The 13,941-nt window shown below is 38.3% G+C and overlaps 1 pseudogene; it reads right to left on the bottom strand.

Annotated features, from left to right (window-relative positions):
- Window positions 1-2,725: 2,725 nt before the first annotated feature.
- On the bottom strand, window positions 2,726-13,421 carry LOC136283292 (uncharacterized; annotated as a pseudogene).
- Between the last annotated feature and the right edge of the window lie 520 nt (window positions 13,422-13,941).

Raw genomic sequence — 13,941 nt, 5'->3', positions numbered from 1 at the left:
ATTGGTTTTTGACTGAATGATAATCAGTAATAATCAACTAACGAGTGCCGTTTTGAATGCTGCTACGTTTTTGGTATGTGCTGTGTGCATGCCTTGATTTACAAGTTTCTTCAGATCTGTGATTCTACCAGTACAACTCAAGTCTGAGCCAGATTAAAGCACTTTAATCACTTTGCGGCAAAACATTATGCAAGTGTGGAAGACTCACTGATGTCAGTATCAAATGCAAACTTTAAATACTGTGGACAACCTTAATCTAGGAATGATAATAATTCCTTTTTACTCTATATTTTCGATCTCTGGTAAAATAAAAAAAAATACTGATGAAACCTCGACTCCTGTCAACTGGTGTATTGGAAATTGTTCTGTTAATTTTCATTTTACACCCGCTGTGTATGCATTACAATCGGAGATCAGGTTGAACACAACTGACATGGCCAAAATTTTCCACTAGCTATCAATCACTCTTCTACTCCAATTTAAAAATCCTATTTACCAGTAAAGTTCACTTTTAACTTTCAGCACTTTCTTTATTGAAAAGTTCTTTGTGCTGTCTTGTGAAGATCCTGGTAATCATTTGCTTCGTCCACACAGCCCATTCCTTACCTTTAAATCAGTGTCGTTGTCCACGCAAATTACATCTGCGATAAATCTCGCATGTGGGGCTAATTTTTATGTGCTCTAGGAACTTGAGATGGCAATTTTATTTTGCTAGGTAACATGAGCTGGAAATAATCTCATAACAGTATGTCATGTGGTGTCCAAAAAGTGGAAACAGTTCCAACATAACCAAAAGAGTAAGAAAAAGGTGTATACATCTTAATCATATGTAAATCACAGTTTAAAAAAAAGCAAACAAAAAAATTGCACAGTCTGCATAGTTGCACGGTCTGCAGTTTATCATAACTGGTTTGAAATGGGATTAACATCAAACTAGAATTAAAAGTTAACCTTGGCTTTACATATAATTTCTTATATAGGAGAGCATGTATAAGAGCTAAGGTTTTGTTGGGTTTTTATTTCAATATGACTCAAAACCAACAGGAAAAAAATATATAAGAAAAATCCCTTTCCAGAGCTATATATCTGATTAAATTTTGACACCAACCCCAGGTTAGGTTAACACTTAACATTTTTTGAGTTTTATGAATATGGTCACTTATAGAAACATGAACTTTAGGCTAGATTTGCCTGAAGCAATTTTGTTCTTATAATTAGAAATACTGACAAATATTTGAATAAGTATCTTACAATAATGACATAAATATATAAGAAATTCATAATAATTATTGTTCTCTGAGTGTTGTTTATTTTGCAGAAACACATAATGCTTGAAATCAAAAACTCAACTAAACCAATAAGGGAGGTTTTCTGCAAACAGAAAATATGTTTAGAACAACAAAATTACAATATACACAAATACAATGAAAACTCACCTACTGTTCGAGCTTAGGGTTTCTATGAACAACTATAATTCACTGTAACAAATATCTCAACATGAACACGACAATTTTCCTTCCAAAAGCACATGGGCAATTGCCCGGATGTTTTACGTAAAACATAGGCCCGCAATGGGAGCTACTCTGAGGTAGTAGTTATAATTAAAAAATTATTAAAGTACAGCAGTAGAAACATGGTTTGATGCATTGGACTAAGTTTACCTGCATATTCCCTGTCTATATATATTGCAATCATGTCATGGCTCTTTCAAAATCTGTGTGACCCTTTGTTGTTGATGTGTCTTTTGACATAAGGGTGACCTTCACAGTCTCTTTTATCTGTGCTGTTTTCTTGGAATATTTAACCTTACAGAATCATGTTATAGGTGATAAAGAAGTTCAGTCTGTAAGAGATTCTCTGTCTTCTCTCAGGTGGCCTTTCTTCCAAATGTTGATGTTGGTTGCAAGTTATTTTTTAAATGTCAATTACTGTAATTTTTGTTCTGATGGTGCATTTACACTACACAGGAACAAAATGCCAAAAGTGGTCCATGGGTTGCAACTTCTTTCTTTTAAGAAAAAAAAACGTTTTAAAGAACTTCTTGCTAGATTTATTTGGTCACATTCTTACTAAAAATGTGGTGCATTTACTGCAGTGGTATTCTAGTGGCAATGACAAAGCTAAAACCACTGATGGTTTTTGCAAAATGACAGAGGAGTGTTTGGACGTTTTCTTTTTTTGTTATACAAAATAAAATCACAGAATCCTGAAAAAGAACATTGTATATTTACAAATAAATAAACTTAAGAAAGAAATTAGTGAATAATCATGATGATAGTAATGCTAACAATAATAATAAGGATATTATTACAATAAAAATGATAACTATGATAATGACAATAGTCAATGGGACAGTCCTCTTTATAGTGAATTGAAGGCTTGTGGCACAAATTCAACCTTGGTTTTCCCTTTGGGCATCTTTATCTCCAACAACAGTATTCTGGTGTCACTGAACAACTTTTAGTACTAGAAGATGGAGGGTTGTTGTTGAAAGGTGAATCCTGTTGGCCTTAGCCCATGCAGTTGGTCTGTAAGAAGATTGCAGAGTTTTTTGCCCAGGAAAACTTTTAGTAGTCTGGTTAGTCTTTTTGCTTAGTGGAACAGCTCGTGTAATAGCAGGATCCAGCAGCTGAGGTTGCTACTGTATATGATCCAAGTCAGTTGAGAAAGGCAATCATAAATCATTTGAGTCAACTTCTTCTTTTTTGGCAGTACATTTGAATGGCAGAATTTCAAGTGTTGGCAATGGCTGTGGTTCTGGTTTCTTGACAGAACTGGATGAGCTATGATCACTTGGTGCCTGTAGCTGCAAAGATTCTTATAAAGAGAATTGGTGTTTCTTCAGCTGAGGCTCTTTCATCTAATTGTGGCATGCCAGGTATCTTTTGGTGGTACTTAGTGTGGTTACTCTGCTCCTACAGTGTAAATGTCATTGACTGCTTTTAGCAATGCTGTCAACGGTAGCAGAAATTTTTTCCACTCTTGAAACCAGTTTCTGAAACTCTGTTTCATTTCCTTTTTTTTGTCTCTTTGAAAAGGGCAATCCTGTTCTGTTGGTTGTGGATGAGCTGTCTATGAAACCTCCTGGTCTTGTCTACCATCTTGCCCCAGAGATTTTGAATGTCACATAAAGGGTTTTAGACCTTTCTTTTCAGTTTAATGTAGATATGCTCTTTCTTTAGTGCTTTCATCTTTTCTTCTAGTCCTTGTGGTGAATTTTGTATGGTGATCTCTCAGATTAATCACCAATTAGTGTGAAGTCCCACTTGATTTGCCTCACCAAAGGGAATGATGGCACTTTTAATGTGAGGGCTAACTTTTTTTTATGATTTGATTGCTTGAATTTTGCTCAAGTTCTCATTGAAAGTTTTTGCACCATCTCGTCTCCATCTTTGAGTGTTTTGTTTTGTTTTTTTTGCTTTGTGCTATCCTTCTCCCTGGCGGGGGTAGCCCAAAATTCTCACCACATGCTGCGTGTAACCAAGCTGTAGTTGAGAAGATATCTGGCTGTAGATTGCATGGAATTATGTTATTTTAGTATCAATCAAGAGCACAGATATCACCCTCTTAAACGAGCATAGAACTTTTTGAGATTGTAAAAACATTTTTCCCAGTGCACCTCTAAAAGTCACCAATATGTTTGAGGTTACATGGATTACAATAACTTGACTTCAAATTAACATAAGCAGAATCTCCATGCTCATTTAACTCAACTCAACGAGAAGAAACAAACCTGAAAATTTCAGAGTAATTGGATAAATACATCTTAAGATATCTTTTCTCAGAGATGTAAAGTTCGCGTTCTGAGAAATTGAGCTTTAAAGTTAAGAAATGATATTTTAGGATAGCCACAAAGACTCTTTTTTTAGTACAGAAAGTCCACAATTCAGTTAAGAGGGCTCCTACTTCATAAGTGACTCCTTCTGTTTCACGATGGGCCTCTTCTCATCGGGTTTGCGTCAGCGGCTCCGCTTGCTGGCGCTTCTTTTCCTTTGCACTAGCCTGCAGGTCATATTTCCTCGCCCGTTTCTTGTCCTTCAAAGTAGATGCCCTCTTAGTGAATTTGCCAGCTGGAATGGACAACCTTTCCATCATTTTCTCTCTGCTGGCAGCCCCACTGTGAAAGTGTAATACTACTACTTGCTTATAAAAGAGGAAGTATCCAAAGGGTCTGTCCAAAGGGGTCTGTTCAAGGCACAAGCTGCACTGCGCAGTGAGATGAGCCATTAGCCCTCTTCTTCCAGATTCATTCTCCTGAATCCTCAAATTGCCTTAAATAGTGGTAGATATACATGTATTATTTGAAATATGAAAATAATTGTTTCAGATACATCACTGTAGGTTTTAAACAGTGAACACTTACCAAGCAAAGGGGAAAAATATTAATAAAGAAAGAAACTAAAGTAAAGCACACATTGCCATTTAAAAATTAGACAGCTGTGTGAAAATGTCTTATAACAAGCAATTACAGAGAAACTACACGACAAAGTTGAAACATTTGGTGCAGAACCAACCTTAAGCTTAAACTGAACACATGTAAACTTGGCAAAAATTATATGTATCTCACCTTCCCCGCAAATATGTGCACTGGAGAGTGTTGAAGAAAACTTGTCCAGATCTATAAGCCTGTATCCCAGGGTTCTCCCTAGTTTTCAGCATAACAGGTAAGGGACCTTTTCAAACCAGTAAAGCACATTTGCAGCTTCAGGCGGCTGGTCATTCTCAACTTTGTCATTTCCTAAAGCATACAGTACATCGCGCCCATCAAAAATTCTCCATCGAAAAATTCATAATGTGAACGATACACCTTTAGGTTCAGAGGTTGAACAAAACAAAGTAAAAATTGTTTAAAAGCATTGTATTTGACTATGCTCTTTCCAAACTGCTTATAACGTAAACTGGTCTCCCTTCGATTCCGGGTGATATCTTTGGCGTCACTTACACGGCATATCGCTGGAAAATCAGCGGTGTCAGCTACGAATCGCATCGCTATGAAATCGAATCACATCGAATAGCTGAATTCGTGTTCTAATCATCTCAAATTCAGAACTTTTACGCGGTCGAGAGATTTTATTTTCAAGGCTTCTTTCAGACCGTTGCCTGAAACACATTTCAATAGAATTTCACCATGAAGACTTGCTTTGTCCCCACGTGTTTGTAAATAAATATAGCCGGAAATTGTAGAGCTGTCAAGGCGGTTATTTCTGGTAATTGGCTGCTTTTCCATCGCTAGTACGTTGTTTTGTTTACCCCTAAAGTTCTTGTAAAGCTTACCAGCCACTCTTCGTGACCTCTTGTTACTGGACAGAAACGACAGTAATGTTTGCTGCCGTTTCATCGTGGAAACTGAACAACTAAACGACACCACATTTGCACGTGCAGAGAACTGACAAATGTTGTGAGATTTAACAGAAAGCCCACGAAAAATCGCTCTTGCTTCGAAATTCGAAAGGTACCAGTCAGTGTTAGCTAACTAAAGCACACGTAGATCTACGATAGTGCACACTGTTGGCTTGTTATTACACTTTCTTACCAGATTAGCTCACCTTAAATGCGTATTTTTTAAGGGTTCTGAGCGTTTGCAGGCAGTAATAAGTGCTCTTACAAGTGTTAAATTTTACCGTTTACCGCCTGATAAGGAGAACCCTGTATCCTCGACCTTGAAACTTGCTCTCTTCATCAGAACTTTCTGAAGAGGAGTCTGGTAAAGCCAGTTTCGTTTTAGACGCACTGATCGGTTGATCGATGTCAGACTCGTCGGAAGAAGAATCACGCGATGTACCAGGCGTTGCATTGTGGATCTCCCCCCCAACGGATATTTCTATCAACTTTTTGGCGTGTCTCTGTATTTCTGAGAATTTTTTTCCTTTTCTCTTTTTCCTATCCCGGTTTTTAGTATTTTCCCCCCGGCCTTTTGCTTTGGTATGTGGTTTATGCGAACTGAAAGAACTCCAGGGAATAAAACAACGTCGAAAACAAAAAGATGCTGTTTGCGTTACCATGGAAACCAAGTTGTTTGTGTTGCCCAGGTCGTAAATAATCGTTCCGCAACGGCTAAAAATTAAAAACCAGAAACAATTTTGGGCACTGCTGGATCATGCACACTTATCCACTTTACACCTACGACTAACTGGATGAAAGGATAGATCGTCATGGTAACCTTGCTGTCTTCAGCGTATCATGATCTTGATCTTCCACTGATTAAAGTTCCCGTTCAGTGTCCATATCCTCTATGAAATCTTCGCATGCGCATCGAATAAAAAGAGGGGGAGGACATTTGTTGAGAGGAGAGTTTCCTTTTAAAATCATCCAGCGTAATTTGAAGCACAGTCAAGACATCTTCATCAAAGACAACTTGAATTTTATCTTCTGCTCTCTGGAGAACGTCTAATTTAGTGGAATTCTTAACGTCCTCCCCGCGAGCTCTTTCCTCTTCAGTAGTGTACTCAGGTGTTTCTTGAACGTCAGGTCTTGGCTTTCTTTCCACAATAAATTACAATTCATTATTTAAACATGTATCGTACTGGGGTAGTAACTCGTTCAAAGCTAGTAAACTCGTGTGTAAACAACATGAAATAGTTAAATGAATTACAAACATAATGGAAAATGAAATTATTAATAATAATGGGAAATGGAAAGAAATGAAGTAATGATTCTTATAAATAGCTTTCTCAAGAGTGTTTTGGAATTCTGTTAGACTCGCTGAGTTATGAACTTTGGTGGCAAGACTATTTCAAATGTTCGCAGCCGTATGGCTAAATGGCTATCTTTTCAACAGTTTTATCGTAACCCAACACGCATCTTAAGATACATTAATGAGATTACTAATCTCAGTAATCTAATAGATTACTTTGAACTTTTCCTAGGCCACGCATTAAAGGACTGCAGTATTCTAAGTGTGGACAATAAATGTCTTTTATAACATGATCACCGTGTCGATAGCCAAAAATCTTCCTATTCGTCACAAACCTGCGGCCATAGCATAAGCCTTCCTAAGTGGCTCTGAGATGTGGATTTTAAAATTAAGTTTACTATCCAGGGTTACTCCCAGAATGTTAACATCATTAGCAATGTCTCTCTTAGTACTGTCCATGTAGAGTTCATAATCATATTTGCATGGGCCAACGGAGAATGCCTGTGTCTTGCTGTCGTTAATATGAGATGGTTATTTCTGAAACAAATCTTTGTTGACCACAAACTCCAGTATATTTGGAGATACATTAGCACCATAACATGTGGTATCATCAGCGTAACGTCTGAGTGAGACGTTTGGGATGCAGTAATTTACGTCGCTAAAGTACTAAAGAAAAAAATCTTATCTGTTTCTTTTTAGTATGTCGTTCATCTCTAGAGTTTGTTTGTCCAGAACTGTGCCACTGAGGGAAAGATGCTAGGTGGGGTTTCCTATGACAGTTTGTCTGCCACAATCCATAGTTTTTCTTACCCAGTCAAGAGCAGTCATGAAACTGTGTTGCCAGACTTTGAAATTTTTTTTTACTCCTTCAAGGTTTGTACACATACACTCCCCTCTGCTAAGATATCCAGATGAACTTATTGATTCAGTCCTCGAGACAAATTCGGGAAGATCAGGGGGAGAACGATACGCGGTCCAAACTAATAATCAAAGAAGATAATATCGTAGTTGTTGCAGCTGCAACGACTGAAGAGACCTCGTGCCTGAAGATACTGCTGGAGACCTTGGGGTAATTTTAGATGCCAACCTGACCTTACGACGAACATATTACCAAAACTATTTCTTAGCGCATGTCTTGTCTTATTCAAATAAACGGAATCAAGCATGCATTCGATAAACGTACGCTCTTGACCAGCATTAACGCTCTAGTTTTTAGTAAGCTCTTTCATTGTTCAAACGTATGAGCCAATACATCTTAACTTAACATAAATGAATTATGAGCCATTCAGAATTTCGCCGCTCGTATTGTGACCGACACGCATAAATACGACCATATTTCGCTACTTTTAAAAGAGCTTAACTGGTTGCCGGTTGCAACCCAGCTATATTTACGAACAGCTATCATCGCCTTTAAGGGAGCATTACGGCTAGTTTAGGGTGAGATTTTGGTAGCTTACTCAAAAAATCATATTTAATCAACAATTCAATCAAATCAGCTCAAACTTGGTAAGAAGTACACCCAGACAGTTGCCTTCTACTTGACTTGTTTAGAGTAAACATGTTGTTTATTTTAGGTTAATAATTAACAAGTTACTGTGTACCAAATTTGGGGTCAATAGCTGAAATACTCTTTGGAAAAAAAAGAGGGGCCAATAAAACTACCCCGGAAAAAGCTATTTTCAGAAAGATGCAATTAAAACATCAGTGTTATCTTAATGTCACTTGTAAGACTTATAACTCCCTAAAATGGCCTTTTGTGCATCACAGCACACCTCCTTGAAGGTATGCTAAGGTGCTTTTGTTCTTTCTCTTTTTGCTTGCTCTGCACAGCTGTGTTTCATCGAAACCTCCAGCCACGTAGGTCATGCCTTTCCTGGTTACATGCAGGTCTTCTTCCCTCTGCTCAGCTTGTCTTCGTGTACGTCTATATTGTTTGTGTTTTTCTTGAGCTCTGTGCTCTGTTTGCTTAATTCTTCCTTTCTCTCTCTGTCTTGCTTCCTTCTAACTGTGCTTGCCAGATGAGATTTCAGCTTTCCTCATGACATCAAATTTTTTTGTTGCACCTCAACTGAAGGGCAAAGCGGCAGAGGATACAGCCATGACAATTCGCTTTCTTCCATACCACTTATGCTTGGGACACTTGTTCCAAGCCAATTCAATGATAGACTCGTTTGCATTCTGGTGTATCCAGGCTAGCATCTGATGAGGAGTGCTGGCTCACTCAAACGATCATAGATTTTCTCAAGGGGTTCCTTGAAAACACTATCCAAGTAATGTGGCTTGTTTGGACAAGGCAATCTTTTTTTGAACTTGCACCATGAATTAATTGGACAGTATTTATGCCTTTCTTGGTTTGGAATTTTTAGGCAGCGATACAAGCCAGCTTTTATCTCCTCTTGCATCTTTCTTACTGCACTATCTCTCTCACTTGTCAAGGCTATGTTTTTGTTTACATTGTTGCGCACAGCTTTTCCATTATTTTTTTTCAGTTTTTCAATAGCTTGCTTAATTAGTCGGCCATCTCTATCTTTCATTGGTTTGCCATCAGGTAGCTTAATGGAGGACCTTTGAAACTCGTAAAGGGCCTGGCCAAGCCTTTTTTGGACATGACCAATACAGTCCAATTTTATAATTCTCTCACACTCTGCTTTTCCTTGAAGATGGTCTTCCTCCCGTAGGAACCTTCACAGATATGGTCTTGGTACCAGTCATTGAAACCTGCCTCATCAAGTTTTGCTTTCATTTGAGTACATTGTTGACACACTTTAGAAATTATTTCAAAATCCAGGACCTTTCTTGTAGCTGCAGATATCACAAAGCCAATACAGTGTTTGGCAGTGTAGCCACACTTTGACCATGTACCATCGAAAGTCATGGAAATATCTACAGTAGTAATAGCGTCATCATCATCAATACCTTCCTCAAGCATGGCAAGCTTTCTGGCTTCTGCACAGTTCTTTTGTAGCTGCACACTTGTTTCCTCTTGAAAGGCTTGACTAAGGGTCTCTTCATGGCTGTACCAGGTGTCAGGTGACATATTAAAAGGCATATTGAAGACCTCACAAAATTTGGCTACTCCTTCTTTTCCAATTCCACTCTCAAATGCAGCAAATACCATTCTTCTGTTGACATCTTTTCCTTGAAGGGTCCTCGGATTAACATCATCTTAAGGGTGGCTACCAGTTGCGAGAAACCCGGATATGCTGCAACCACTGCACTTGGCATAAAGCGAGCTACCAAGTCCAAACCGGTTATAGGAACTCTCCAATATTTGTATCTGGCCTAATAGATCAATAAAGACAATCAACACTCTTATTAATAAAGCGATATAACTGTGGTAATTCTGGCTCAGGATTGATCCAGAAAAACAGCTTTTAAATCGTAGTTCATAGGTCTTATAATTTAACTCACATAATTCTTACCTAAATTACATGGAGTTTGTGCGTGAATCCTCTTCACAAATTTAAGAAGACTGTCCATTGAGACAAGTCTGTATCCTTTGGCAGGCGCCAGATCATCTTCGATAACTTCATCCGAGGAGCTTTCATCGCCGTTTGGCTGTAATTTCCTAACCCTAAAGCAATTATATCTTTTGCTTGGTAAAGGTCTAAAAATTTTTGAAACCATTTTTGATTTTGTCTTCGAGGCTAGAGATAGCTTCATCTGTAGTCTAATTAAGTTTGAGATCACCTTTAATATCTATGAAATTACCCCAAAGGGTTTGCAGCTTGTCTACATCATGAAACTCTGGTAATAGTAAGTGAAAATTAATATGTTGAAAAAGCAAGAGTTTTTCAGGTCCAGTAAGGTCTCTGTACTCCAACTTCTTGGTGTCCTTATTGATTTTCCATTCAAAATTAATTCCAAATTCTTTTACAAATTTCTCATACCCAGCCATATGTCTATACCTATTTTTAATCTCTTTGCCTGCTCTGCGGCTAAATCCAGTTCAGCTTTCCTTTTCTGCCCATGAAGCTGTTGGTTTTCCTCAACCAATGAGTTGTTTTCAAGCTCATGATAGAAAATTTTGAAGGAGTAGATTTTTGCCTTCCATGAATCAATAAGCTTCTTTATACTCTTCCCCACTTTTTGACGCTTTCTTGAACGCTGAATGGAGGAGAGAAATCTTTTTCCTGAAGACGTTGAGAATTCTGGAATTTATGACAACTCCGCGAATCTCAGATTCCCTCAATATTTTTTCCACGATTCCTGCAATCACAGAATCAGCACTTTCGTCGTTCGGCTGTTGACGAGGCTTCTTCGACAGGGAATATGTGAGATAGCTGATTAAAAAAAATCAGTTCGATGAAAAAAATTTTAAAAATTAAAAAGAAAAAAGATACAGGTTTGAATACACTTCGATTAACGCAATTTTTACTTACTTGTTTATTTCGTAAGTAAACCAAGGCAATTTTTCCCCTTTTGGACCACTTGTCTCTTCGCCAAAATCGTTTTCTGCATCTATCGCCACCGCGAGAATAGCCAGCGAAGACAAAATCGCCTGCGCGTAAACTTCGAGTCCCATTTCCCGAACCCAAACGATATCCAAATCTCATGTATTACGCATCAAATTGCGCCAAATTTATTGTTTTCTTCGTGTTTCGCGGTAATGACCAGTTTTGGGCATGCGCTTTAGAGTTATAGCCCCATATTGCTTGCATGTGGCGTGAACTCCTCTTCGACATGTCTGAATCGCAAACCGCAAGTCTCAAAAACCTGAACGAAATATTTTAATGATTGCCTTCAAATGCAGTGGTACAGAAAGCTTATGTACGTTAGTTTTATAAACTGAAGGGAAAAAAGATAGCAATTCAAATGAAATACTCGAAAAAGAGGAAAATGTTCGAAAGTTAGCGTGTTTTTGACTGACCCCAGACTGCGTGACATGTCACGAAAATCTATAGAGGCAGATGTTAAACCTAAGTTTGATATGAAGAGTATCTATCATCTCAGTTCATCACGCGAAAAAAAAAAATAGCGGGCGTACCAATTACAATTGGTCATAACCAATGATTTAAGTAAGTGGAAGATCATCCAGCTTTTGTTCTACAGACCCGGGGAAACAAATCAGAATGAGCTAGCCTCATAGGTCACTCCTTCTAGTTCACGAAGGGCCTCCTCTTTTCTTGTGCGCACAATTTGCATTGCCTGACGGCGTTTCTTTTCCTTAGCAGTGGCTCCCGTTTCGACTTTTCGTAAGTGCTTATTGTCCTTTTTCCGAAAGGAAATGGCTTGTGTGCATTCCACTAGCAATAGAACGTTTTTCCATTATGTCCATTCTACATTCTGCTCCTTTGTGGAAGTGGCACATAGCTGAGGCAGCAGCAAAACGAACCATTTCAGCTCCATGATGCTTATGCTTGGGGCAACGCACCCAAACCATTTAGTTGAGACACTCATTTGGTTTTTGAGTGGTCCCACGAATGCACCTCTCCAAAAGCTTTGCATCGCTGATTGTCATGAATGTGGGCCTCAAAAGTTCAAGGAATACCTCTGGCAAACAGTCACCATCTGCTGTTACCATTACACCAAGAATCGTTTTCAGCAGGACAGAACCTGTGTTGTTTAGCAGGATCTTAATGTTTCACACTATGGTTAAGAACGGCTAAAGTGTTTTTTTTTTTTTTTTATCATGGTGTAAGTGGTAACATCAACTTCCCTGTCTGTGGCAGTCAACTTCTTCAGAGTATTCTGACGTATTGCCAAGCCATAATGTTTTTTATGTTTTTTTTAAATTTTTTATTTTTGTATCAGTGAGCCTCCCGCGCCCCCCAATTGGTTTTCCATATTCAAGTTTTCCTTTGTCCTTGCTTTTAATTTCAAAAGGTGCATCCACATTCTCTTTTGGGCATGGCCAGTACAATCCAATGTAATAACTTTCAATCCAACATGTACAGATTTTCAAAAAGTTTTGAAGGCTTTCCTGTCTCCGTTAGACACCATCCACTTGTAATGTTTTTTTTTGTAATTCAATGGATCTCCTCCAATTTGTGATTTAAACACAAAATTAATGTGCTGGGTGGTTAGTTCAATAATGGAAATATAAATGCACATTTGTATAATGAACAAGTAAAAGCATTAAAACCTCAAGATTAATGAGTAAGGTTCAATATCGACTGAAATTCTCTTAACCTCCAGCTCGGAAACACATATTTAAGTTTCAGAAAATTGCCCAGATTATGTTTTCACCTTCGTCACATTTAGGTGCGACCGAGAGCGATGAGGACAGATTTTTCAAATCGATATGTCTGTAATGAGTCGGTTCGCTTTTCCCAATTCTTCGCGGATGAACTGGGTGGCTGTTCGTCCCAGTCCTCGGAGTCTGACGTTTCAGGTTTTCCCTGCGAGGTGCTAGCTTTTGCTCGAATTCTCTTTCTTCTGACGGAATCTTTTCACAAGTTTTCGCTTTCTATTACATCCAGCAAATCTTTGAACTTTGCCTAGGCCTAGCATGAAAGGACCGCAGTATTATAGGTGTGGACAATAAATACCTTTATAACATGATCACCGTATTGATAGGCGTCTCAAAGCTGCGGCCATAGCAAAAGTACGTGGCTCTGAAATGTGGACTTTAAAATTTTAATTTACTATTCAGGGTTACTCCTAGAATCTTAACATTATTAGCAATGTCTCTCTTAGTGCGGTCCATGGAAAGTTCTAAGTCATATTTGCATAGGCCAACGGAGAATGTCTGTGTCTTGCTGTTGTTAACATTGAGATGGTTTTTTAGAAGCCAGATCTTTGTTGACGAGAAACTCCAGTGTATTTGGAGATACATCAGCTCCATAGCTTGTGGTATCATCAGTGTTAATGATGGTTAGTTTTGAGTTTGAGTCAGTGGAAAGGTATATATCTGAATTCATTCCTCATCTTATAGTTTCTCGCCTTTCGTTCCTCTCTCTAGTACGATGTTTCAACCGTAGCGAGACTGGGCATAAATTGGTGACCTGTTCATCGCCGAAAATACGCGTGAGGCAGGGCTGAGAAAGGAACTGGCATTCCAGGACTTATAACGGAAAGGAAAATTGCCGTGTACTAACACCGTTTTCACGACAATGCTTAACTGCAAAATCTGCTGGAAAAATTCTGACCTCTCCTGAAACACTGCCTTTTTGTTCCGTTTGTCTTAATAAAAAAATAGCTCTTTTTGATAAAAATTTGTTTCGGTTTGGGTAAAGTAATGATAATCAGTCATATTTTTACTCGCAGTTGGTTTAAATGAATAACATGACCGTATGTTCCCTAGCTAAAACCGAGGAATATCCGAGGATACACCCAAGAATTATTCCACAACTTTCAAACCTTGT

The sequence above is a fragment of the Pocillopora verrucosa genome, chromosome 9 (genome assembly GCF_036669915.1).
Source record: "Pocillopora verrucosa isolate sample1 chromosome 9, ASM3666991v2, whole genome shotgun sequence".
Classification (NCBI taxonomy): domain Eukaryota; kingdom Metazoa; phylum Cnidaria; class Anthozoa; order Scleractinia; family Pocilloporidae; genus Pocillopora; species Pocillopora verrucosa.
This window is presented reverse-complemented; position numbering and strand designations above follow the sequence as displayed.